Raw genomic sequence first — 23,654 nt, 5'->3', positions numbered from 1 at the left:
GAGGAAATGCTGAATGCTCTTGGGAAGCAAGAGCTGTGTGACTGAGGTGTTCCCCCCCACCTGCAAGTCCTGGGGTTCTAGGAAAATGAGCTGTGAGAGGGACAAGCCATGTCACCTCCAAGCAGGAGGAGTGGAGGTATGGGGTGAGCAGAATCTGGTGGGTGACTCTCTACACTCACACCTTGCTTCCAGAACATTCCAGAACATTCCCGGGGTATGCTTTGATCTCAGACACTGAATCTCCATCAGTCAGTGTGGCAGCAGGCTGGAGGGTTTAGTAGAGGAACAGAGGTGTGGGCAAGGTTAAGAGGCATCGCAAAGGTGGGGTAGGGGGGTGAAGTGCCTTGGGATTGGCAACAGTGGGGAGTCATTGCAAGTCTGCCTGGAGGAGTCAGGGTGCCCTGAGAACTCATGCCTTCCCAGTGGGGTCCATGTCACCCTCAAGGGGCAAAAATGTGTGCTTGGGGGATGAAACAAGGTTACCCTTTTATGTAGGAGGCATACAGCATCCATACACATCCCTAAACAGATACCCAGTGTGTCAGTGGTATTGCAATTTATTTATTTTTAAATATTTTATTTATTTATTTGACAGACAGAGATCACAAGTAGGCAGAGAGGCAGGCAGAGAGAGAGAGAGGGAGCAGGAAGCAGGCTCCCTACTGAGCAGACAGCCTGATGTGGGGCTCGATCCCAGGACCCTGGGATCATGACCTGAGCTGAAGGCAGAGGCCTAACCCACTGAGCCAACCAGGTGCCCCAGTATTGCAATTTAAATGGGAGGGAGGAGTGATTAGAGAAAGAATGTCTAAAAAGTCTCCGTAGGGGCCTGGTGACAAAATAAAGAACAAAGAAGCTGTAGCTGATGCAGAGAGCTGCCCATCAGATACTGGAGTCATTGGTGGTGGTCGGGTAGGGGGACCAGCCAACCCAGAGGTCCCGTCAATAGGGGGTCTGATAAATGAATAACCCAACCTCTCTCTCTTCCTGCCTCTCTTCTGCCAGTCCCCCACCCTCTGAGCAAACACAACTTGACCCTGAGAGGGAACCCACCCACACCATCCATCTGGGCCAGCTTCTGGGGCACAGAGCGGGGCAGAGTACAGGGGGCACTAGATTCGGGGGCAGGGTACAAACCAATGAGGTCCAGCATTGGATCGTGGGTTAATTTCTACCCCTTACAAGCTGAGTGACTTTGGGTAAGACCTGTTTGACACCATTTTCAGCCTGACTTCCCAGTTCTCTGTTGGAAATTACATTCCTCTTTCCCTCTCTGTGCAAGAAACTAGGTCAGAAGTTGGGTGGTTCAACAGGGAGTATGTCAATCAGGATTTGGGGAGCTTACGGTTCAATAGGGAGTTAGACTTGCAGAGGAGGCAGTTACTCTGCAGGGATGTACAGAGGTCACGTGAGGGGAGGAGGCAGCGGTGAAGCAGAGATGGGTAGTGCGCTTCATGCTACCAAGACTCGTCTGCCTCTGCACCCTGTTTATGCCCTTCCACCCTGGAATGCTTATCCATGCCCTCTCCATCTGCTTTTGGTCGACCTAACTCGTGGTCCGTCTTACACACAAAGCATTTTCTTCTCTTGACACAACACCTACGTTAACTTCTTTCTTGAGATTTCTCAGAGCAGAGGCAACCCCAGCTTTTCATTACTTCTGGTATCTTGTCTCTGCTAATAGGCCATGAACACCTAGAGGGAGGAAGGCTAGAGGCCATCCTTGAGACGGAAGTCCCAGGGCCCAGGGTTGTTGTTACCTGGGGACAGCTGCAGTGACTTTAGTTAAAAAAACAACAACAACAAGCTAGCCAGAGCTTTGAAACCCCCACTAATGTCCCAGACGAGTCATCACAGAAGCTCTGGGGGGTGGGGTCAAGGCCTGTGTTTCTCAGTAACTCCCCAGCAGACCCTCATGGGCAGCCAGGTCCAGGAGGAATCACAGAACAGACTTTACAATTGGATTATGTGGATATCTGGAGTCCTCGTATTTATTTTTTTGAGGTGGAGCTTAGGTGAAAGGCACATTTCTCCAAATTTCTACCTCTGTAAACACTTGGAGAACCACCCCCTCCCCCCAGATCAAGACATGGGACATCTGCGGCCCGGAGGAGCCTCTCCCCAAGGTCAACCACCGCTCTGACCTTTATCACCGTCCACCCGCTCTGCCTCTTTGTGAACTTCAGACCGGTGGAGTCCTGCAGTCCTGCAGCGGTCCCGTGTTCAGCTGCTGTTGACGCCAGTCTTTCCTTTCTTACTGCGGGGCGGTGTGCTCTCGTGTGGTCACGCCGCGATTTATTCACCCGTGCCACCGCGGGGAAGACGTTGGGTCGCTCCCGGGACCTAGCTCTTGAGAATAGAGCTGCTGCGAACATTCTCATACTGAGATTTTGGTGTCTGGGTCTTACTGGAATTACATTTTCCTTTTTTTTTTTTTAAATTTTTAAAAAAGATTTTATTTATTTGACAGAGATCACAAGTAGGCAGGCAGACAGAGAGAGAGGAGGAAGCAGGCTCCCTGCTGAGCAGAGACCCCGATGCAGGGCTCGATCCCAGGACCCGGGAATCATGACCTGAGCCAAAGGCAGAGGCTTTAACCCACTGAGCCACCCAGGCCCCTCTATGTTTTCCTTCTTTCTCCTTTTGCCTTACACTCCATGGTAGCCTTTCTGCGACTGAGGTCCCGCACTGCGGACGAGCACCAGACACAGAGCCAAGGGCCGGCTGTGTGGGTTTCTGCGACATCTCTTAGCTTCTTCCTGCAAGTCTTTGTATTTTCAAGAACACCGAGGCCTTCGGAGGCTTCCTCCGGGATGCTGGACCCTTGAAGGGTTCCAGATGAGGCTTACCATGGACGGCAGTGTAGTCTTCAACACTCACGCCACGTGTGGTGTTTTCCAGATTGAGAAGGGCCACGTCCCCGTGGAGAGGCAGCGAAAGCACATTCCCTAGCACAGGGCATGGCGGTTAGATGGGCTTGATCCTTAGCTCTGGGGCAGCTCCCCAGCATCCGTTTTGATCTTTCAGCATCCACCTTTGGTCTCAGATGATTGCAGCACTCGGGACGGCATGCACACAGTAGGTCTTCAACCAATGTTTGCTGATGGGATGCCGTCATGCCACACGCATAGGCAGAGAGCTGTGGATTCGGGATCTATAGCATTGGCACCTTCCTCTTGGGCGTGATGGTCAAGGGTCAAAGGGATTCGATTAAGGGGGCAGGACCGGGACTGACCTGCTGCTGGATGCTTGTAGCCAGAGCTCACATGCTCATCCCCTCCGGCACAACATCACTGAGGCCTCAGGCGATGCTAGGCGAGCTGGAGCTAGTGGCCTCTGTGCAAGTTCTAGATCAGTGTGCACTCCTGCTTAAGAATTTGTGTGGACCTTGGGCGCCTGGGTGGCTCGGTGGGTTAAGCCGCTGCCTTCGGCTCGGGTCATGATCTAGGGGTCCTGGGATCTAGTCCCGCATCGGGCTCTCTGCTCAGCAGGGAGCCTGCTTCCCCCTCTCTCTCTCTGCCTGCCTCTCTGTCTACTTGTGATTTCTCTCTGTCAAATGAATAAATAAAATCTAAAAAAAAAAAAAAAAAAGAATTTGTGTGGACCAGGGGCACCCGGGTGGCTCAGTGGGTTAAAGCCTCTGCCTTCAGCCCAGGTCATGATCCCGGGATCCTGGGATTGAGTCCCGCATCAGGCGCTCTGCTCAGCGAGGAGCCTGCTTCCCCCACCCCCCCTGCCTACTTCTGATCTCTGTCTGTCAAATAAATAAATAAAATCTTAAAAAAAAAAAAGAATTTATGTGGACCTCTTGAGAGAACAAAACACAATTGAACATTTTTTTTCTTCTTCTAATGTGTAAAGAATTTGCATGTTCTCATCTTTCTCTCCTAATTTATTGTCATAATGTGTGTCACACTCAGGAGACCCGGGGGATAGCACGAGGGCCCTGTCTGGGCTTCTGCAGTAGCATTTTCTCCCCTCTCTCTTCCTCTTGTTTGTTTTCCATCACCTCTGGCTCTTTCCCCACCTACGTTCGAAGAACCCATGAACTTAACCCCAGAAAGCAGTCTTTTGCACATGGGGAGGCCTGCCTACCCACCTTGCTTTTGGGTGAAATAAGCATTGTCTGTAAAATGAGGATCTGTGTCTGTCTTGATTCACTGACCTTTAGCTCTTCCCAGTAAAGAGGGGACCTGAAGTAGTTCAGTTTTGCATATAAACCACAAACGTTCCATATTCCAGTAAACAGTAGATTCATTTTTCAGCCAAAGACGGTTCTTACCTATCTGGCACTCCGTTTCAGACTCTAAAGGCTGTAGTTTTTGAACTCAGATGCTCCCACTCACTTCTCTCCAGTCCCAATTCCTTACCCTACGTACTAGCCCAGGCATTCCTTTGAAAACAAGTAACAGGAAAACCAGCTGACTGTATCTTAAACGAATGGGGGCCATTCCTCCTACGTACTGAAAAATCTGGGGGGAGGTACCTGGTGTGGGGTTTAAATGGCTTGCCTGTCTTTATGAGATTCTTGGCCTTTCCCTCAAGTTGCAAAATGGCTGCTGTAGCTCCAGGCATCACATATGAGTTAAAGGCAGTAAGAAGTGCGGAAGAGAGAGGGCCTGCAGTTTCACTACCCTTTTATCAGGAAAACAAAAACTTGGGCCGGAAGTCTTCTAGCAGATTTCTGCTTGGGTCTGATTGGCTAGAATGGTGTCTCAAAGATTTCTAGGTGCTATGGTGGTAAGTAAGCAGGTAGAAGGCAAAACGGGGAGCAGAACAACTGGTTATCCCACAGCGTCTGCCACACCCTGTTTTCACCCATGTCCTGTGCTTCACTGTTGCATCCTTTATGTCTTTCTTGTCTGAATAAACAGTGAGTCTCTGTGTGGCTGTGTATCTGTCAACTCCATCTTTCCATCATCTGCTGCGCTCCAGGAACAAGACCAGCTTTCAGTCGTCAACCACACAGTCTGCCTGCCCCTGGACATTTGGACTTGCTTGTCTGTACCCAAGAAGCTGCAGCCCACCTCCAGTGTCAGTGAGCACGGATGGCTTCCCTTCTGACTTGGATTCTTGGCTGAAAAGTTGCTTCCCAGGGTGGGATTCTTAGACACCACCCCCCCATCCCGGGTTGAGCGACCCTTTCCCCAGCTGTCACCCCTACTCGAAATTGTACATTTCTTCGTTTCTGGTTTATCGTCTGTTTTCCCACAAGACTTAAGCTGGGAGGTTCCCGTGCAAAGCGGTAGTGCCGGGCTCTCAATGAGTATTTGTTGAATGAATAAGAGAAAGGAAAGAAAGATCAATAGTGTCAGAATTGTCGGCGGGTATTGGCAAGTGGGGGTATGGCTCAAATTAGTCTGGGACTTTACATGCTCCTAATAGCACTGTGGTTAGGAATAAAATGTGTGTGTGCCCACGCGTGCTCACACACCCACACGCTCCAAAGTGAATCTGAATGAGGAGAAGAGGGCGGGGGGGGGGATGGGAGGATGGGGAAGCATAATAAAGACGCCTTCACGTGTCCCACCGGCCCTTTTGCTTCATTCCTGGACCACGAGGCTGAGGACGGCGGCCTCAGTGGACAGATGACAGAATTAATCATTTCAGTGACTCGCTTATTTTTAGGCTCAAATGCATTTCTTTCCATGCAGGCCCCGCTTCACAAGCTCGTGTTCATCCGGCCACGACATGGAGGGACCGGGCTGTGTGTGTGTCACAGGCATGTGCGTGTGTGCCTTTGTGGGGGGCCCGCCCAGCCGCCTCGGCTTGAGGGGTCCCAGCACACACGTGAACTTGAACCCCTTCTTCACCTCCGCGACCTCACACCTCAAGCCTCCTTCGAAGAGTCATCTCTGGGCAAAGGTCATTTCTGCCAGATGTGAACCCTCCCCGGCCAGGGTCCTGTCTGTCGTCTCTACCACCCCAGTGCCCAGCACCTGGTGGGTGCTTCCTAAATCCTTGCTGCTTTCTCTCTCTCTCTCTCTTTTAAGATTTTATTTATTTATTTGACAAAGAGAGCACATAAGCACAAGCAGGGAGACGGGCAAAGGCAGAGGGAGAAGCAGACTCTCTGCTGAACAGGGAGCCTCATGTGGGGCTCGATCCCAGGACCCGGGGATCAAGGCCCCAGCAGAAGGCCGAGACGTCACTGCCTGAGCCACTCAGGTACCCCTAAATGCTTGTTGCTTTCATGCCAAACCTCGCTTTCTTCCCATTTTTCTGAACACCCTGCGCCTCCCACGTGAAGTTTATCCAGTTCATTCTGGTCTTATCAACCCCACATGAGACACGAACGTCTTTTCAGCAGAGGGGCGTGGCCTTGGCCCCCCCGTGCTGTGCCCATCGCAGAACTCTGCACACATCCGCTCCCAAGTTGAGACCCTCTGAAAGAGGGGGGATGCCGCCGAGGGGGGGGCTTTCCCTCACTGGTGCCGTGACCCGGCTGCCGTGAACTCAGACCCATGTGAGCCGCCACGTTTTGTTAAAAGAGGTTGGAAAGCTCGAGGACATCTTTCTCCTCCCCTGGATTCGGTCTCTGGAACATTCCGGATCTGAGAACGTCAGTGACGGTTGGAGGGAGACAGCTGACAACCGAGTGGGTGGAGAGAAAACAGGAATGGACAACGTCAAGCAGTCATGACATCCCCTCCCCCGGCACGGTGCCCAGCCGCCACAGCTGGGGTCTCTCCATCCAGCCACGGTGGCTTCTCTGAGACCCCCCACCCTGCTGCTACGCTGGCCCCAACGTTCCACGGCGTCCAGGGAGGGTGAGCTCCCGCCCTGAGCATCCACAGCCAGGCTGTCTGGTGTGGAACGGAGTAGGCCTGCTGCACGGAAGGGCAGGATCCACTCTGTGTGCGTGGGTGGCCCCAGGTGGAGGATGCAGGAGGGGGGTAGTCAGGCAGCCAACAGTGGGGACCTCGGTAGCATCTCCTCTGTCCAGGACAGGAGGGCAGCTGCCTAGGCCTCGGCCAGAGCCCACGGAGGAGGCCCAGGCCTCTTCTCTCCAGCGATGCCATTATCAGAACCAGGAGAGGGGAATCTGAATAAAGACGAGCCGGAGAGAGCCTCCCGGCCCCCACCGCCGTTTCCAGGCGACACACAGGCTGTCGCGGTCGCTGTCATACAAACCCTTTTCCCGTAAGACGGCGGGTCCCACGGGGAGAAGGGGTGAAGTGGAATATTTTATCAGCCATGTACATATGTAACCAGAAACGGGGCTGAAAAGCAAAACCTCATTTGCCTGAATAGGGGGAAGGCAGGAGGGGTGGAGAGGGCTGGCGGAGGTGGCGGGAAGGGACTTCCCTCCGGGAGGTCAACAGCGAGAACACGGCGGCAGGCACCCTTCTCGCCCTCCGTTGTGTTAGCGAGGGAAACGGCCACACAGGGGCCTCTCTGGGGACCAAGTTCAAACAGCATCTCGTTTTTGCATTTAGAAATAAGAATCCAAGATACATCTGAAAGGTGAAGGATAAAAGGAATAACAAGTGTTTGGCCCAGGAGCCAGATTTCTCGCCCAAGCGCCCCTTTTCACTCGTGGTTTGGAGATGGTCTTTGTTCCATGGAGGAACAGGTCCTAAGGGCTGGCTTCCTGGGGGCTGACACTCCAGATTCGTTCTGCAGCATGGGTGGGCGGGCGCGGTGCTCCCACAGAGAGAGGCCGGCTTCCTCCCCCTGGGTCTCAGGAGGCTGGAGGTTCTCCAGGGATGCAGAGTGGAAAAGGCAGGCTCTCCTCCACTCAGAAAACAGAAGCCCTGTCTCCCCGGCCCTGGTGAGCTCCATCATCCAAGGATCTAATGAATGAGATTCAGTAACAATTAACAACAGTAATAGTAATAATAATAATAATAATGGGTGAAACACTTGCTTTGCCCAAGACCGAGCCTGAAAGTAACCAGCCTTGCAAACAGCCACCAGCCCTCCTGCCCAGGGAAAGCCAACCCTCATGAGATGTGTCATGAAGGAGCCTGGCTTCTTGGTTGTTCTGGCGGGCAGGGAAGTCCGGGGAGGGTAGAGATTGGTCGGGGAGAAAGCAGACATCCATGTGCCGCCTAGAGCCCGGCCTGGTGCACATTTCCAAGGAACAGACCGTGCAACCGGTCAGAGAGACACCTTCCAGAGGCTCTGCCCGGACACTTGGGGGTGGGGCTCCCGCTGCAGGTCATCCAAAAGTTTGTGAGGTTATTATTAAAGTTAAAGTGAAGAGGGATGGAGGCAGAGAGAGAGAGAGAGAGGAGAGGAAAGAGAGGGAGAGAGAGAGGGGTGAGAAACGCAAGAACCCATCTGGGCAATGCATCACATTGAAATTGCCCCGCATTAAAAATTCACCAGCCAGTGAATTTTCAAGGGATTTGTAGTAATTAGATGACAAAATGCTGGCAAATCTCAGGCTTGCCAAAGATGTTACTCAGGGGTCAAAGACTCGACACTTTCGGCTGGGTAATTTGTAAGTGTCAATCACTCGCAGCCATCAGAGAGCAGGCAGGATCTAACGGCTGCATTCTAACGAAGGCGAGACGAGCCCTCGGCCGGCCGGCTGCCAGCAAACCCCCAGAACCCCCGGCCCGCCGCCCACCGCCCGGGCACACACGGCGGCGGCTGCCGCCCCGCCTGGGGCTCGGAGCCGCGCTGGCCGACCCAAGCGTCCAAGTTCCTGTTTGATTTTATTCTCCCTTTTCCTTTTCAAAAGCAGTGACTTGCCAGGAGTTAGCTGGATGTCCCCCGCTTCGAGGAGGAGGAAGCGTGCGGGGGCCTCAGTGTTCTCCTCTGTGAAGGGGGGATGCGAAGCCTCGCCTTGAAGGGTCATTCGGACTGCAGGAGGTTGCTGTCTACTGACCCCCCAGAGTCACCGGCTTGGGGCCAACACGCCCTTGGCCCCAGAGCTGGGCCCGGCTCTGAGGACTCAGCAGTGACCAATGTCGTGGAACTTTCTAGCTGGGGGAAGCAGGAAGAACAGGAAAGAAACAGATTAATACCAAGTACGTCCAAGCGTGGTAAATGCTCAGAAGGAAACGAAACAGAGTCAGGGGGTTGAAGGGTGTCAGGGACACTACTGTGTTTGCAGTGGGAAGGTCACGTCTGAGGAGAAAGCAAGGGGCAGAGGGTACGCAACAGGACGATCCTGCGACAGGAATCAGCACGAGGCTGGAGATGGGGGCACAAAGGTGGACAGGGGTGGGGGGTGGGGGCTTAGGTCCTTCAGCCTTGGATGCTTTGAGGCCTCATGAGGCAGGACTCGGTGCAGCCCAGCCTGGCCGGCCTCTGGTCAGCTCTGCCCCTGGATTTCTGGCAGGAGGGGAAGCCCACGGAAGGGCTGTGTGCGGCCCCTGGACCTGCCTGCAGGACTGGGCCCGCCCTGGCCAGACGGTCTCATTCCACCCGCCCCTCCTGAGTCTAAGCGAGCGGCCAGGCGGCCTGGTGACTGCCCAGAGCCCAGACCGGACATGTTCGCAAGAGCACGGGCATGGAGGGGCCTTCTCTCTCTCTCTCTCTCACCGTCCCCACTCTTAGGGCATTTTCTGTGGGAAGCCCTGGCTTTGCAGTCAGACTCTGAGCCCTAAATCCTCCCTCCGCTGTCCCCAGACTGTGTCACCGCGGATAAGCCACCACACCTCTCTGAGCCTCAGCTTCTGCATCTGGAAAATGGGCACATGAGCCCCACTCATACGGTTAATGATGGGGTTTAGTCTCAAGAATCTGGCCCCAGGGAGGCTCTCCACAGAAGCCCTTCTAACCAGCACAGCCCCTATGAATGAAAGACGGCCGCACCCTTACAGGCCATTTTAGGGAGATGAACGGAAGGCACATCTTGGCGTTCAAAGGGAAGGAGCAGGAACAGGTGTCTTTGGACAGTTTGCTGTCACAAAGGCTGCAAATGTCCAAAGCGAATCTGAAGGCTCGGCATTGTCGTGTTTGGTGAGGACGCACCCTGGGTCTGCCGAGGGGCTGGAGCCGGTGTTTATAAATCACCTCTCCCTCCGGCTCCTTCTGGTTCCTGCCGGTTGTTTGCTGGCGGTGGGGGAAGGGCGCGGTGCTGGGTGGACTCAGCGCCCCCCCCCCACCGCCGCCGCCTCCCTCCTGGGGGGGCCTGGGTCTTCAGCCTCTGCTGCAGGTGAAAGCACTCAAGGGGAAAATGAGAAACTCGCCGTGTTTCATGGGCTGCGCTGGCCGACCCTCACCGCGCCCCCTGTGCACAGGTAGGCGGATGCCTTTGGACAGGGGGGGCCCGCCGCCGCGGCCCCCACTGCCTCCACGCTGGGCACCCCTCCCTCTTGGAGGCTCAGCGGCCCGTCTACTCCCCGCGGCCCCTTGTGAGTGTCGCCAGCTCTGCAGCTGAGATGGGGGCGTGTGGTCCTGACCCCGTCTCTGCTGGAGAATCCGTGAGACCACGACGGGCTCTGCAGGCAGCAATACTCACCAGCACCTCGCCTGTTGTTCCTGAGCACTCACTATGCGCTGGGTGCTGCAGAGGCCCCTGGGGAGCCCCACCTCAGTGCCTATCACCAGGACCCAGTGACAGCCATAGCATGATTGTCACCTGATCAGCGGCATCCATGAGCCCGCGGGAAGGTGCTCCTCTCCAGGTCCAGTACTGCCCCCACCGACTCCGAGTTCCAGGCCCTCTCTCTGCCTGACAGGGTGTTACATACACGGCGTGGACGGAGGCTTGTTGGCGATGGAGGCGGGTGACCTCTGCGCCTCCTTGGTCACAGAGGCTGTGGCTTTTATTTTATTATTTTTAAAAGATTTTATTTATTTATTTGATAGAGATATGGTGAGAGAGGGAACACAGCAGGGGGAGTGGGAGAGGGAGAAGCAGGCTTCCTGCTGAGCAGGGATCCCAACGTGGGGTTCGATCCCAGGACCCTGGGATCCTCACCTGAGCTGAAGGTAGATGCTTAAGGACTGAGAGACCCAGATGCCCTGAGGCCAGGGCTTTTAGACTACCCGTTTGTCATCAGAAAAAGAGCCAGTGTGGTGGGGAGGGTCCTGGAGGGTCCTGAGGAGGGATTCTGGCCGCTGATGGGCCAGCAGAGGCAGTGGCCTGTGCCGGGCACACAGCCTTCTGACAGCTATACCGAGCTCTCGGTGACCCCAGAGCCGTGTGTATCCACGGCCTCCCCATCCTTCCACAGACACGACCCCGCAGATGTGTACCCACGTGCCTTCAGAGCCCGGAGCCTCCTCTGCTCCCAGGACGAACCCCTGTGTCCGTCTTCTGTCTGCTAACCATCGGGGCTGTGGGCTCTGCAGGGCGGGGGCTGGGTTTGCACTCCTCCCCAGGGACCCCAGGGCCAAGGGAAGGTGCTAGTCTGTGTTTCTCGGAAGGAACAAACTCACAGGCCCCAGCCAGCAGCCAGGTGCTCGGGGATCAGAGTCAGGGAGTCTGGGCAGGAACAGCATGCTGGCCTCTTTCTTCCGAGCTGGGTGACTCTGGGGGTGGGTGTCCCCAGCACAGCCCTGAGCCTCCATTCCCTGAACTGCCAAAGGTGGGGAAACAGTGTGCCCGGGCCCTGGGGCGGCCCTGAGGATTCTGTCACTGATCCTTCGACTTCTTATAACCATGGAAGCCCCAGGGCCTACACTTGAAAGATGGCCAAGCCTTTAGGCCTCAGAGCCCAGCCCTGAGAACTTGGCCAAGAGGTGCGTGGAAGCCCACTGGGGCTTCTAAGGGGAACCTCGAGTCTTCTAAGGGCTTTCCTCCAGAACTGGCTCAGGGCCTTGCCATCCTTCCCATTTGGGCATCTGAAAGACAACAGGCAGAGGCCAGGGCGGCAGGCAGGCCGCGGGGTACCCCGGCTCCACGCCAGAGCTGTGTGGTCTTGGGCAAGGCACCTAACCTCTCTGAGTTGCCGCTTCCTCACTGAGGTCAGGGTGGCAGAAAGGGAGCCCGTCTGAGTCATCAGTGGTTAGGGCAGGGATGACGGTGGTCTCGTATCATCAGGACAGTGGATGAAAACAGGGTGGGGGAGGCCGAGGGACGGAGGTGACCAATGCCCTTGGTGCACCAGGGGTTCACGCGTCCCTTTCGGCCCACGGACGCCCCCTGCAGGCGGGGCGCAGACCAGCGAATCCTGGCAGCTGGGTGTTCTCATGGTCCTGATTCCAGAAGACTAAAGCCGGGACAACCCAGGGGACTCAGTACCAAGGCTGCAGGGCTTGTAAGAGCAGAGCTGGGTCTCCCTCCATGAACCTGGCCTGCTCCCAGGGGGCTGTTCTTCATCCTGATTCCCTGATCTGGGGCTGTGGGGTGGACGGAGGAGCTTGGCACCCACGGGAAGTGCTCAGAACGGGCCTGGGCTCCATCCCGGACTCCCCGGGCACTGCTCTCTGTGGATGTGGTCAGGAGTGGCAGGAGACGGGGCCCTCGGGGGGTTCAGTTGGTTCAGCGACTGCCTTCGGCTCAGGTTATGATCCTGGAGTCCTGGGATTGAGCCCCGCATCGGGCTCCCAGCTCCACGGGGAGTCTGCTTCTCCCTCTGACCCTCCCCCTTCGCATGCTCTCTCTCTCTCATTCTCTCTCTCAAATAAATAAATAAAATCTTAAAAAAAAAAAAAAAGGAGTGGCAGGAGAGGGACGCTGCCCGACTCCCAGCAGGAGGGACAGGAACCTGCCGGGGGGGTGGGGTGGGGGGCACACCCCGGATGCCGGCCAGATGCAGGTGGGCACCAGCATCCCTGAAAGGTGCCCTTGCCTCTCTCCACCCTCTGCCCCTCCCTCCAGTGCAGCTCTCCCGGAGTCTGCTCCCTGCCCCCGCTGGGGGGTGCTGGCTGCTGCCCGTGGGCCCCGCTCCCCGCGCTGTCTGGCGGCTCGGCCGTGGAGCGGCAGCGGCCGCGGGCCACCCTGCTGCCTGCCGTTCTCTGTCGGGCTTTGCAATTCCGGTCACATCGTGCTCGCACCTGCCTGCCGCCGCACGCCACTGCCACTCTCCTCTCCTGGACCCAGTTTAGGGTGAAAGCCTTCCTTATTAGTCAATCTGGATCCCACTTACTGTGAATTACCAGGCCCGATTGATATTCATGAGTGGGTCCATCTGAAACCTCAGACAGCTGTCACATGACTCCCTGCCTTGGGGGACGCGGGGACCGGAGCAGCCCTGACACGCAGCGGCGGCCCCCTGCCGGGGACAGCGTTGGGGGGAGGCTGGGAGCCACCCCCGGCTGACAGCAGTCCCCCTCCCGGTGGTGGCTGGGACCGGACGGTGCCAGCAGGGCCTTCCAGTCTGGATGGGCAACGGACGCAGGTGCCAGGGGCTGGGGTGGAAGGGGACCGGCAGCCAGGCTCAGCTCCCAGCCACGTCGCTGCAGCTTCCCATGGGCTGTGCCCCTTCTCCATTTCCCCTCTGCTTGGCCCCCTCCTCCTTCCCCTGCGGCTGGGACGTCACCTCTTAGAGCCGCCTTCCCAGGGCCCCATTTGCGCGAGACCCCCGACCCTGTTCTCACCGCCTCCACACTGTCCCTGCACCCACACAGCAGAGGACCACAGCCCACGATCTTGTTTCTGACTGCGGGGGCAGAGCTCCACGGGGGCCCGGCGTGGGCTGCACTCTGTACGGTTCGGTGGGATGAGTGGAAGCGTTCCCCACGGACCAGACCCTGGGCTGTGCCTCGGCACCCACCTCCTGGGACGGTCTTGTCTCCTATTTTCAGAGGAAGGAGTCGGCAGAGATTCGAGACTGGGGAAGCAAAATCCAGGCCGGAGGATTCTCAAGCCTGTGCTTCTGGGCCCTTGACCTCTCACCCCCAGGGGCTTGGGTTGCGGGGAAGTACTCTCATCTGGAGGGTCCAGTGGCTTTCATTTCAGAAACCAAGGCTCCCAGGCAAGACATGGTAAGAGTAAATACTTGACGGTCGGCTCAGAAAAAGTAAAAATTCTGACAGCAGTCTTCTTCCTTCATTCCGCAAACTGCTTTGCAGAGTGGTGCCTGGACGGATGGGTGCATCCAGTGCCCCTCGGACATCACCGCCTGGCTGAGCAGCAGAGAGAGCTCAGAGCTGGGAGTGCTTTACGGACACTAGAAAGTCCAAGCCTGGGCTCCTCTGAGCGGGACCGGGGGGGAACCTGCTTTTCAGCTTTCCCAAGAAGTGCAGCCGCCCCAGCTGGGGGGAGGGAGGGGCGGTGCTGTCATTCCTGATTTGGGGCTGCAGAGCCAGGGAGGGAGGCCCAGGGAGGGCAGAGGAGCCGAAATACTGAGAAATAAGGCTCACTCCCAAACGGTTCCCAGAGAAAATGGGGTCCGGACACACTGAGTCTTAGGGACCAGAATGGATGATATTGGGCTTTAAAGGACCCCAGGGCATCTTTTGAAGGAAGGCTGAACTGTTTCTAGGCCAAGCTGATCAGGCCGAATGGGGGAACACAGGCCCTCCAGGGTGCCCTGGCAGGCAGGGCATCTGCCGGTGGCCCCCCGGGGAAGTTCTGGGGCCCGCCTCGCTGATGATCCGGCAGGACGAACCAGAGCGTACGAGGAAGGCAGAGAGCCCAGAAACTGTCCGCAGGAGGGAATCGACTCCATGGTCCACTCGTGCCCTGGGGCTTGGCGAGCGCCCTCTCGGTCCCTACGTGGCGTGAAGTGAGAAGGCAATTGGGGAAGCCAGGCTCACCTGCCCGGCTAGGGTTTCCCCAGTTTTCGGCATGAACTCTGTCCAGTTTCTCAAGAGGCCAGTCCGAGGACGACCTGGATTCCTGGGAACACTTTAGTGGTGCCTCCCCTGGTGAGCAGGGCATGAGACCCGGGCCCTGCCCTCAAACGGCTTGCAGCCGTGGGCAGTGCCGGAGCAGTGACAAGCGAGGGGGAGGCCCCGAGGGAGAGCACCCGAGTCTCGGGTGGCTGGCGGGGACAGTGGAGCAGGAGGAGGTGGCCGGGTGAAGGGCTGGGGTAGGGGGACAAGGGAGAGACAACAGATCTAGGCAACAGACAGTGCCCAAGGAGGGGCGGATGCAAGGCCCGTTTAAGACATGTGTAGGGGAGGGATTGCATCCAAGCCCTGATCCCCCTCCCACTGCTGCCTCTTGGCAGTGCCCTCCCTCCATGGCCACGGGCTCTGCCACGTGGCTCACTGTGGCCAGTGGGACAGCAGCGAACATGTCTTCATGTGGAAGCCAGACCCACGAGTCTCAGGGGTTTCTTACTGGGTCTAAGAGAGTACACTTCCAACCTTTCCTGGGTTAAGAATTCGGGAGGCACATTTTTAACCTTTTAACATTTTGGACCTCCACAGTGTGCTCCCGTGGGGCTAAACATGCGAGTCAGCTCGAAGGGTGGAAATCAGGAAGTGCCCCAGGAAGAGCCCAGGCAGCAGGCTGACGACCTCGGTGCCAGAGGCTGCTGGCTGTCCCCTCCTTCACTCTCCTGCCTCCCACGGCACAAGGACCTCATGCCTTCGTGGGGCAAACGGCAGCCCGGGACTCCTTCCCAGGCTCTCCCCCACGTTGCTTCCGCCATGTGACTCTGTTCTGGCCAGAAGCCACGAAAGACTGTCCAGGCTGTGTCCCTGAAGGGTGGGGCAGGCCTGGCCTTGTCCTTCTGTCCTGCTCCCTGATCCTGGCAGAGAGGGGAGCCAGGTCCCCAGCGTGGTTACAGACCCGCCGACAGCCCTGCCTGCTGTCCAGTGAGGGAGAAGCCAGTCTTCATCTTGTTAGACCACCGATGTTTGGGTCTGTCACGGCAGCGGCGACCTTCTCAAACTGCGGCCTCGTCCCCGCCAGGCTGGCACAGCTGGCGGGCGCTGGGGCGCTGGAGCCGACTGGTCTCGGAGCCCCAGACGAAGCTGGCCTGCATCTCAGCACCCGCTAAACATCTCCCAGCTCCCAACTGGGACACTTACACTGGGAGATGCTTACAGCCTGGAACCTGGAGGGGGTTGAGGGCTCCGGTCCCAGGCCGCATCCCCAGCTCCTGTGGGAAGGGCAGTTTGAGAACCACAAACGGAACCCCGGGTTGTGGGCCCCATGGGTTCAGCTTCCGTCTTTCTCCCCACAGGGCCAAGCGGGCCGAGAGGAGGTCTCAGAGCCCGCTGCAGTGGCCACGGCCCACACCTGCCTTCGTCCTTCCAGGAAAACGTGCCGCTTCACTTCCCCAAGCCTCAGTTTCCCACTCATGCCACGAGACAGTCTCTGCCTTGGGACTCGGCAGGGACGCCACTGAATTTGTGACTTCAACTGCTTTGTCAACTACACGGTGACCCGTGGCCCTATGAGGGGGCGGCTACATGATCTCCTGGAATCTTTTTGGGGACCGGGAGAGGGGAGGGCTCCTGACGGTTCCCAGGGAAGGCAGGAGCAGCTGCCACCTGGAAATCCTGTATAACAGAAAAATGTTTGCTGTTGGCCTGAGCCCAAGGATGGGGCGCTGAGGCCCCAGTGGATCGTTTTCGTGAAAGCTGCAATTAAGGGGAAGTGGGGTTTATTACGGAAGCTGGAGAGGACTCAGCCCTGGCTTCTGGCGATGCTCTAATGAGATGGCAGGGCCCCTCTTCTTGGGCCACTCAGCCAGAAGGCCCTGGGCACAGGTCTCGTGCTGGAGCACTCGGTCTCCTGGGGGGCGGGTGACGGAGTGGACATGGGGGACACACCTTTACGTTGGCGGGGGTTGGGGTACCAGCAGCGATGTCTTGTTCGGTGTTCACCAAGTGGCGGGCCCTGGTCTCAGCCCTTATTTAACCTTAGAACACCAGTGAGTTGGTGGTACTGCTGTTACTCTCGGTTCCTAGATGAGGCCACAGAGGCACAGAGAGGTCAAGGAGCGGGCTCAGGGTCATGCTGTGGGTAAGGGGCAGAGCCGGGATGGGAGCCCAGAGAGCCTGGCTAGGGTCTGTGCACTGAATGGGGGTTTCTGTACGGTGTGACCTTGGAGAAGCCAGCCGCCCTCTCCAGGTCCAGCTTTCTTTCTTTCTTTTTTAATTTATTTGACAGAGATCACGAGTAGGCAGAGAGGCAGGCAGAGTGTGAGAGGGGGAAGCAGGGAGCTCAGCAGGGAGCCCAATGCGGGGCTCGATCCCAGAACCCTGGGATCACGACCCAAGCCGAAGGCAGAGGCTTTAACCCCCTGAGCCACCCAGGCGCCCTCAGCTTTCTGAGCGGAGAAATTACAGGGGCTTGCTTTAGATCGGGACTCAGCAAACTTGATGTGAAGGGTCAGACCGTAAATATTACAGGCTTTGCAGGCGATACAGTCTCTGTTGCAATTATGGAACTCTGCGGCAGCAGCCAGAAACCTGGGCGTGGCCGGGTGCCAATAAAACTTTACACAAACAGGCAGCGGCTAGATCTGGCTCCCTGGCCGCAGTTGGCCAATGCCTGTTTTTGACCACTCATAGTTCTTCTTCACCACTTCTGTTTTACTATATTCATGGTCTAGCAATTTCCTTTATACCAATACACTATTTTTTTAAAGACTTTTTTGTTTTTTTATTTGACAGACAGAGATCACAAGTAGGCAGAGAGGCAGGCAGAGAGAGAGGAGGAAGCAGGCTTTCCTTCTGAGCAGAGAGCCCGACGTGGGGCTCGATCCCAGGACACTGGGATCATGACCTGAGCCGAAGACAGAGGCTTTAACCCACTGAGCCACCCAGGCGTCCCTTTTTTTTTTTTTTTTTTAAAACCTCCTCCTTAGAGTTTGGTCAAATTGTGGTTTTGATGAGCTAGCTCTGTGTCTGTATTTGTGACACGTGAACATGTGAAAATAAACTCTTACATTACAAGTCTGCCCCTGGGCTGCCTACAATCTTCTTGTGGCCGCTGAAGCCTGACGTCATGCTTTGTGAGTCCCGTTTACACGTTACCTCAAGTCTTCAAACCCTGGGGTGTTGAGGCAGAGGATGACTACGTAGGGAGTGGGGGCAGGCCTCACAGCCTGACTTTGAACAGGGCAGGTCTGCTTTCTATGTTGGGGTTCTGCATAAAACTTTTGTTTGGAAAAGGGGGGGTCTGTGGCCAAGAGAGTTTGGACCTGTCTAGAGGCGGCTTAAAAGTGAACTTGGAAGCTCTGAGCTTTGAGCTAGGGTTTATTGGTTCTGCCTACATGGGGTTGTGAGTCCCCCACATCGCTCCTCAGATTTCTTATTTTATTGTTTTAAACATTAATTTATTTGCCAGAGAGAGAGAGAGAGAGAGCGAGCACAATCAGGGGGAGCAGCAGGCAGAGGGAGAGGGAGAAGCAGACTCATCGCTGAGCAAGTAGCCCGATTTGGGGCTCGATCCCAGGACCCTGAGATCATGACCTGAGCCCAAGGCAGATGCTTAACCAACTGAGCAGCCCAGGTGCCCTGCTTTTAGATTTCTTACAGAAGAGCCAATGATTTCCCATTATGGCCGTGCCTGGGCCTTTTCTCTGCCCGATGGCTTACGGTCACCTCCCAACATAATGCACATTTACACCCCGACCCCCGCCGACCCAGTGCCGGCTCTGGTCAGGTCAGCTCCAGCACATGCTTGCTTCTTCCTTCTCATTCCCAAACCCCGGGGCCAACCCTGGCCTTGCACACCTCGGAGCTGGGACCTCTGTTCCCCTGGGCTCCACCTCCAGCAGCACGTCTAGGCCCCGGGTGCCTGTCACCTCCTATGAGGGGCTGAGTCACCCCCAGCTCCCAGATTACTGCATCATCTCTGCATGCATGTCACTGCTCTCTCCCCTCCCCGGGTTCTGCTTACATGCCACCCCCTGGAGGGGCCCTCCCTTGGCCCCTCTGGGCACCCCACGTGGCAGCCTCAGTGGCACTGAGTGGGAGCGTCTGCAGGCTGGCTGCCCCCCCACCTTCTGCCATCAGCTGGTCGGGACCAGGAGGGTTGTCCGCTGAGCTCCCTCCTGCTCCCCGGTTCCCATGGCCCCCCCTCGTGCACAAAAGGCTTCACAAACATGATAGCCACACACGCCGAGGTATCTAAGGTTCAAACTGCTTTGGTTTCATGTTCCATGTGCTCCTAGGGATGAAGCCAAGGGCTCTGCCCTCGGGAACTGCTGGTCCCTCGGTCCTTGAGAGAGTGTTGGGGCTCCCAGCCCCCCACTCTCTGCCCTAGGATGGCCGGGCAACGCCTGGCACTGACCACAGCCATCGTAAGCCACAGCATGTGCCCACGGGTGATGGCATTGATGGTACTGAACACCCCCCCCCACCAAAAGCCCATCTGTGGTTCATGGCAAGTAGGTGCTGAACAAGAAAAGCCTAATCTGGGGAAAAAAAGACAGGGCACCTTTCGTTCAAGCCGCCCCGAGTTAGGGATCCAGACCCAGCACATGCGAAACCCACCCTCCTGAGCCCCACACTCGCCCGTAACCCAAGGACAGTGGCACAGCCCACCGGACAGGGGTGAGGAGAGGAGAGTGTGGCCCACCACCCGGCTCAGGGCCAGGCTCTCACTCACCCTGGAGACGCAGGGGACCGCCGGGTTGAGAGCTTGGGTTTCTGGCGATGGGAAGCTGGACACGAGTCCCCATGCCAGCCCCCTGCGTGGTTTCACCTGGGGGATGCCACCTGCCTCCGTGTCTCCACGTCCCATAAACCCACCTCCCACGGCTATTGGGAGCTCAAACTGCGGAGTGTTCAGTCCACCAAATATTGCCAGGCAGGGGGTGCCGTGGGCACAAACCACGGCTCCTGCTCTCCCAGGGCCTTCCTGGGGGAAACCGCAGCCCAGAGATGACTATTTCCACCTGTGACCGGGGCCGAGCACTGTGGCCAGAGCTTCCAGCGGGGGGGTCTACTCATTGCTGGGCAGGTGCCCAGTTCCACGGCCCACGTGAATACGGGAGTGTTTTAGGAAGTGTTCCGTTAATCTTTTATTAACAATATTTCCGAGGGGGAAAAAAACAACAACAACAAACAAACCCGCTACATAGTCTTAGGGAAGCTCTGCAAAAGCAAAGTGCGGGGTGGCGGGGTGCGGGACCCCAGGAGAGGCTCTTCCGCAGGAGGGGAGAACGTGCTCTTTTTCTGCAAGGTGCATGCACCAAGGGGTTAAAGTCATTTTCATTAAAATTTAAATTTCAGCAGGCGTTCACTCTCCCTTCCCCGTCCTTTGAACGTTTGACTGGCAACCATTTCATATTTCAATCTCGGCAGAACAAATTGAATTAGATGTTGAAACCAAACTCGGCTCTGTTCACCAAAGCCTGCATGCTCGGCTTGCACTAATCCTTTCCTAGACGCTGCAGAGCACAGACAGGCGCCGGGAGCCCGCCCGGCCACAAAAGACAGAAAAAGCCGAGGAGGCAGTGAAAGAGAAGGAGGGAAAGCAGGCGGGCGAGGGCTCCTGGAGATTGTCTTCTGCCGGACACGCGGGTCTTCAAGCCCCGGACACAGACCTGCGCGTGGATCTCGTTTCTGGCCTTGAATCCCCGGTGCCCTAAGTGTTTGGTGAATGAATACACAGGCTGAGGTCCAGGGCTGGCTTTCGGGACTCGCCCTGCCAGACTCGGCCTCTGGCGGACGCCCCTTCCTGCTCCGTGTGGGGTGAGGGGGTTGCTGCACACACTACGGCTCCTTTCCCAGAGGCCACAAGCTGCCCGGCACCTCCCAGAGTCAAGGGAAGCTGGGCTTTCTCTGGTCACACCAGCCCTTGAGCGGTGCGCAGACTGGGCCCAGAAGATGCCAGCTAGAAGTCTCCCGGGGGTGGGGGAGGCAGACCTCGAGGTCTGGCCCCGGGCCGTCACTACAGACCCGGGGACACGGGATGACCCCATAGCCAGGCCCTTTGCCAGGCGCTGACGAGAACCTCTACTTACCCAGCTAAGTCTGTGGACTGGCCTAGAAGCGCTGACCCAGGGGCCCAAGCCCAGCTCTCAGAACAGAAGATCCTGCCTGTGGTTGACCCCCAGATCGCAGTGTCGGGAAAAGACCAGCAATACCAGGGCCTGGAGATGGCCTCGCTTGTTTCCAAACGCGCTCCCTGGGCAGCTCGTGGGCTCATCTCTTGTCTGGCTTTGTGTGGGAAACGACCAGTGAAGGAGGTGCCCGTGCAGCCTGCTTTGGGGCTTGTGGGCAGAGGGCATCCTCTCCAGGCCACCTTCCTGGATGCAGGGACTCCCCATCCTGCCCCAGGCCTCTGACATGGGCCCAGCAGGCCTGCTGTGTGCACGCGGGACTCTGGCTTGCTGGGGCATCCGCGGGTGTAATGCCCCATGCTTTCCTCTTTGTTAAGTAAGAGAAACGGTTGTGATAGTCACGATTTAGCATCCCCTAAAAATGCAACTCTGTTAAATATTTCCCATCTTGAAGAAAATCCTACCAGGCCAAAATTCCTCTCATACCCATTTTAAAGATATGGAAACCCAGGCAGGAGACACTGAGCCCCTGGGTGCAGGTTCACAAGCACTGGGTGGTCCAGCTGGGATCGCGCCCAGGCCTGTGGGTCCCACCCCCCAGCTGCAGTGCACCCTACCCTCACTGAGCTCTGTGAGACCCCCTGACTAATCCCCTGTCCTCCACCTGCAAGCAGGAGCCAGGACCCTCCTCACCTGTCCAACCAGGGCTGTCTATAGGGAACCTTCCCCGGCCAGGCCCAGGGGTTTTGGCGGCCTCCCTCCTTCCCCAAGCCTGGTCCCGCATTTGAACACTCCGTCCCACCCTTCAGGGCTCCTCAGGGCCATGCCCATGGCTCTCCCCTAGACCACCAAGCTTCTGCAGTTCCCGGGGGTCTCTGTCTGCTCAGTCTTCTAGAGCCCTGTGTGCACAGACCGACCAAACTCCTGGCCTCCCACCCCTGCTTCCATCCGGGGCTCCTCCTTGCAGGCAGGCCTCCCAGTTCCCCATCTCCTCGCTGTGCCTGTCGGCCAGTTCCACGGAGGGGATTTCGGCCAGAGCCAGAGGCTGGGGGTGGGGGTCTTGGGGAGGCAGTGGTAGAATCCAGGGCTGGACCCTCAGTGGGGACCCTGTACAGGATGGAGGGAGGGGGAGGAACACTGCCTCATCTTCCCTCCTCCGCCAGCCCCAGATGCCTGATGGTGCCCACCCCTGTCAAACCCAACTGGCAGCCTATTGCCAGGAGAATCTGGGAAACTGGCCTGCAGGGGTCAGGCCCCAAGTCCGAGCCGGCATGTGTGTGTGTGTGGGGGGGTAGGGCACATGGAGGGCGATGGGTTCCAGCTCTGGCCTCTGCAGACTGCCGCACAGCCTCATCAGCTCAGGTGCCCCCTTCCTGACCCCGCCGTTCCCCCCAACCCCGCCCAGCTGCCAGCACGGCCCCCTTCCTTGTTCCCCCTGAGCATCCGGAGGCCACAGACCCTTTTGAGAAATGGCTGCATCTACATGGGCCTCAGGAGGCTCCCCTAGCCCCGGGGCTGCGCCCCTTCTTCTGCAACCTTCCACGATTTATTCCTCGCGGTTCTTTCTTCGATCGATGGATGCCCCAGTGTCACTTTTTTTTAAAGACTTTATTTTTGCTAGAGACAGAGAGATCGCGTGTGGGAGCCAGCGCCAGTGAGTAGGGAGAGGAGAAGCAGGCTCTCCATGGAGCAGGGAGTCGGGAGTAGGGCTCGATCCCAGGACCCTGGGATCATGACCTGAGCCGAAGGCAGAGGCTTCACCGACTGAGCCACAGAGGCGCTCCTTATTGTCACTTCTAACTCCCCCCACAAACTCCCCCTGTGCCCTGGTCTGGTGATGACTGTCTCCAGGCTGCCTGGGCCCCCATGGCCCAGAGTCCCCACAGCTCACCCTGCACGCACTGGACGGATACATCTCCCTCCGAGGAGGAGGGGCGGCATCCCTCCTCCATGCCAGGAGTACCTCACCGGGCTTCACCTGACCATTGACTAAAAACCATATTTTACCTCCTTCCAGAATCATCGCAACAGTGCTGGTTCCCATATGGAACTATGATGGTGTGAGTACTTCCTGACCATGCAAGGTGGTAGTCGTTTTCAAAGGGGCAGGGACAGGGTTCAGGCCACTCCCTGCACTAAGTGCTGTGACTGAAAAGGACAAGGGTAGGGATGTCTGCGACGGGTGTGGGAGCAGGTCTGGGCGCAGAAGAGGAGTGGAGTATAGCTACTTCTGACAAAGTGGTCAGGGACCGTCTCTGAGTGAGGAAGGGGAATTCTCAAAGGGGAGGTTAAAAAAAGAGACAGGAGAGATGTGGGGGAAGGGGGGGTCCCAGGCAGAGGGAAAAGCCAGTGCAAAGGCCCTGGGTGGGAATGCCCTGGAAAGGCCAGCACAAAGTAAGAGCGGGACAAGTGGCAGGGCCTCCTTGCGAGGTGAGGAGTGTGACTTTATTCCAAGTGTGTGGGTAACCCTGAGGGTTTTAGGCTGTATTTCTGTAATCTAGTTCATGGATCCAGCTGGATCCCTCTGGCTGCTTGTGGAGAATGCAGTGCTCCTTGGTTAAGGGAGGGGAGGCGTCCACCGTGGACATCCTTGGCAGCATGAAAGGGGGGTGATGGGGCACCCTGAGACCTCCAGGAGAGTTGACTCAACTGCTCTTCATTGCTTACATGGCTGGTTCTGTCCAGATAGTGAGCCCCCGGGCTGGAGGTCAGAGAGGCCAGGCGGGGCAGGAAGGAGGGATGGGAACCTGGTCTCCCAGGCTGGAGAGCCTGTGTTTGGCACCCAACACCAGGCTGCAGGAGTTGGCGGATCCTGCCCTGGAATGTTCTAGTACCTTCGTCCAAGTCAAGTGGGTGCCTGTGAGGCCCCTTGTGTGCCAGGCCCATGGG

Source organism: Neovison vison, chromosome 3 (genome assembly GCF_020171115.1).
Source record: "Neovison vison isolate M4711 chromosome 3, ASM_NN_V1, whole genome shotgun sequence".
Lineage (NCBI taxonomy): Eukaryota > Metazoa > Chordata > Mammalia > Carnivora > Mustelidae > Neogale > Neogale vison.
The sequence above is the reverse complement of the archived record's forward strand: the minus strand, read 5'-3'. Positions refer to the sequence as shown.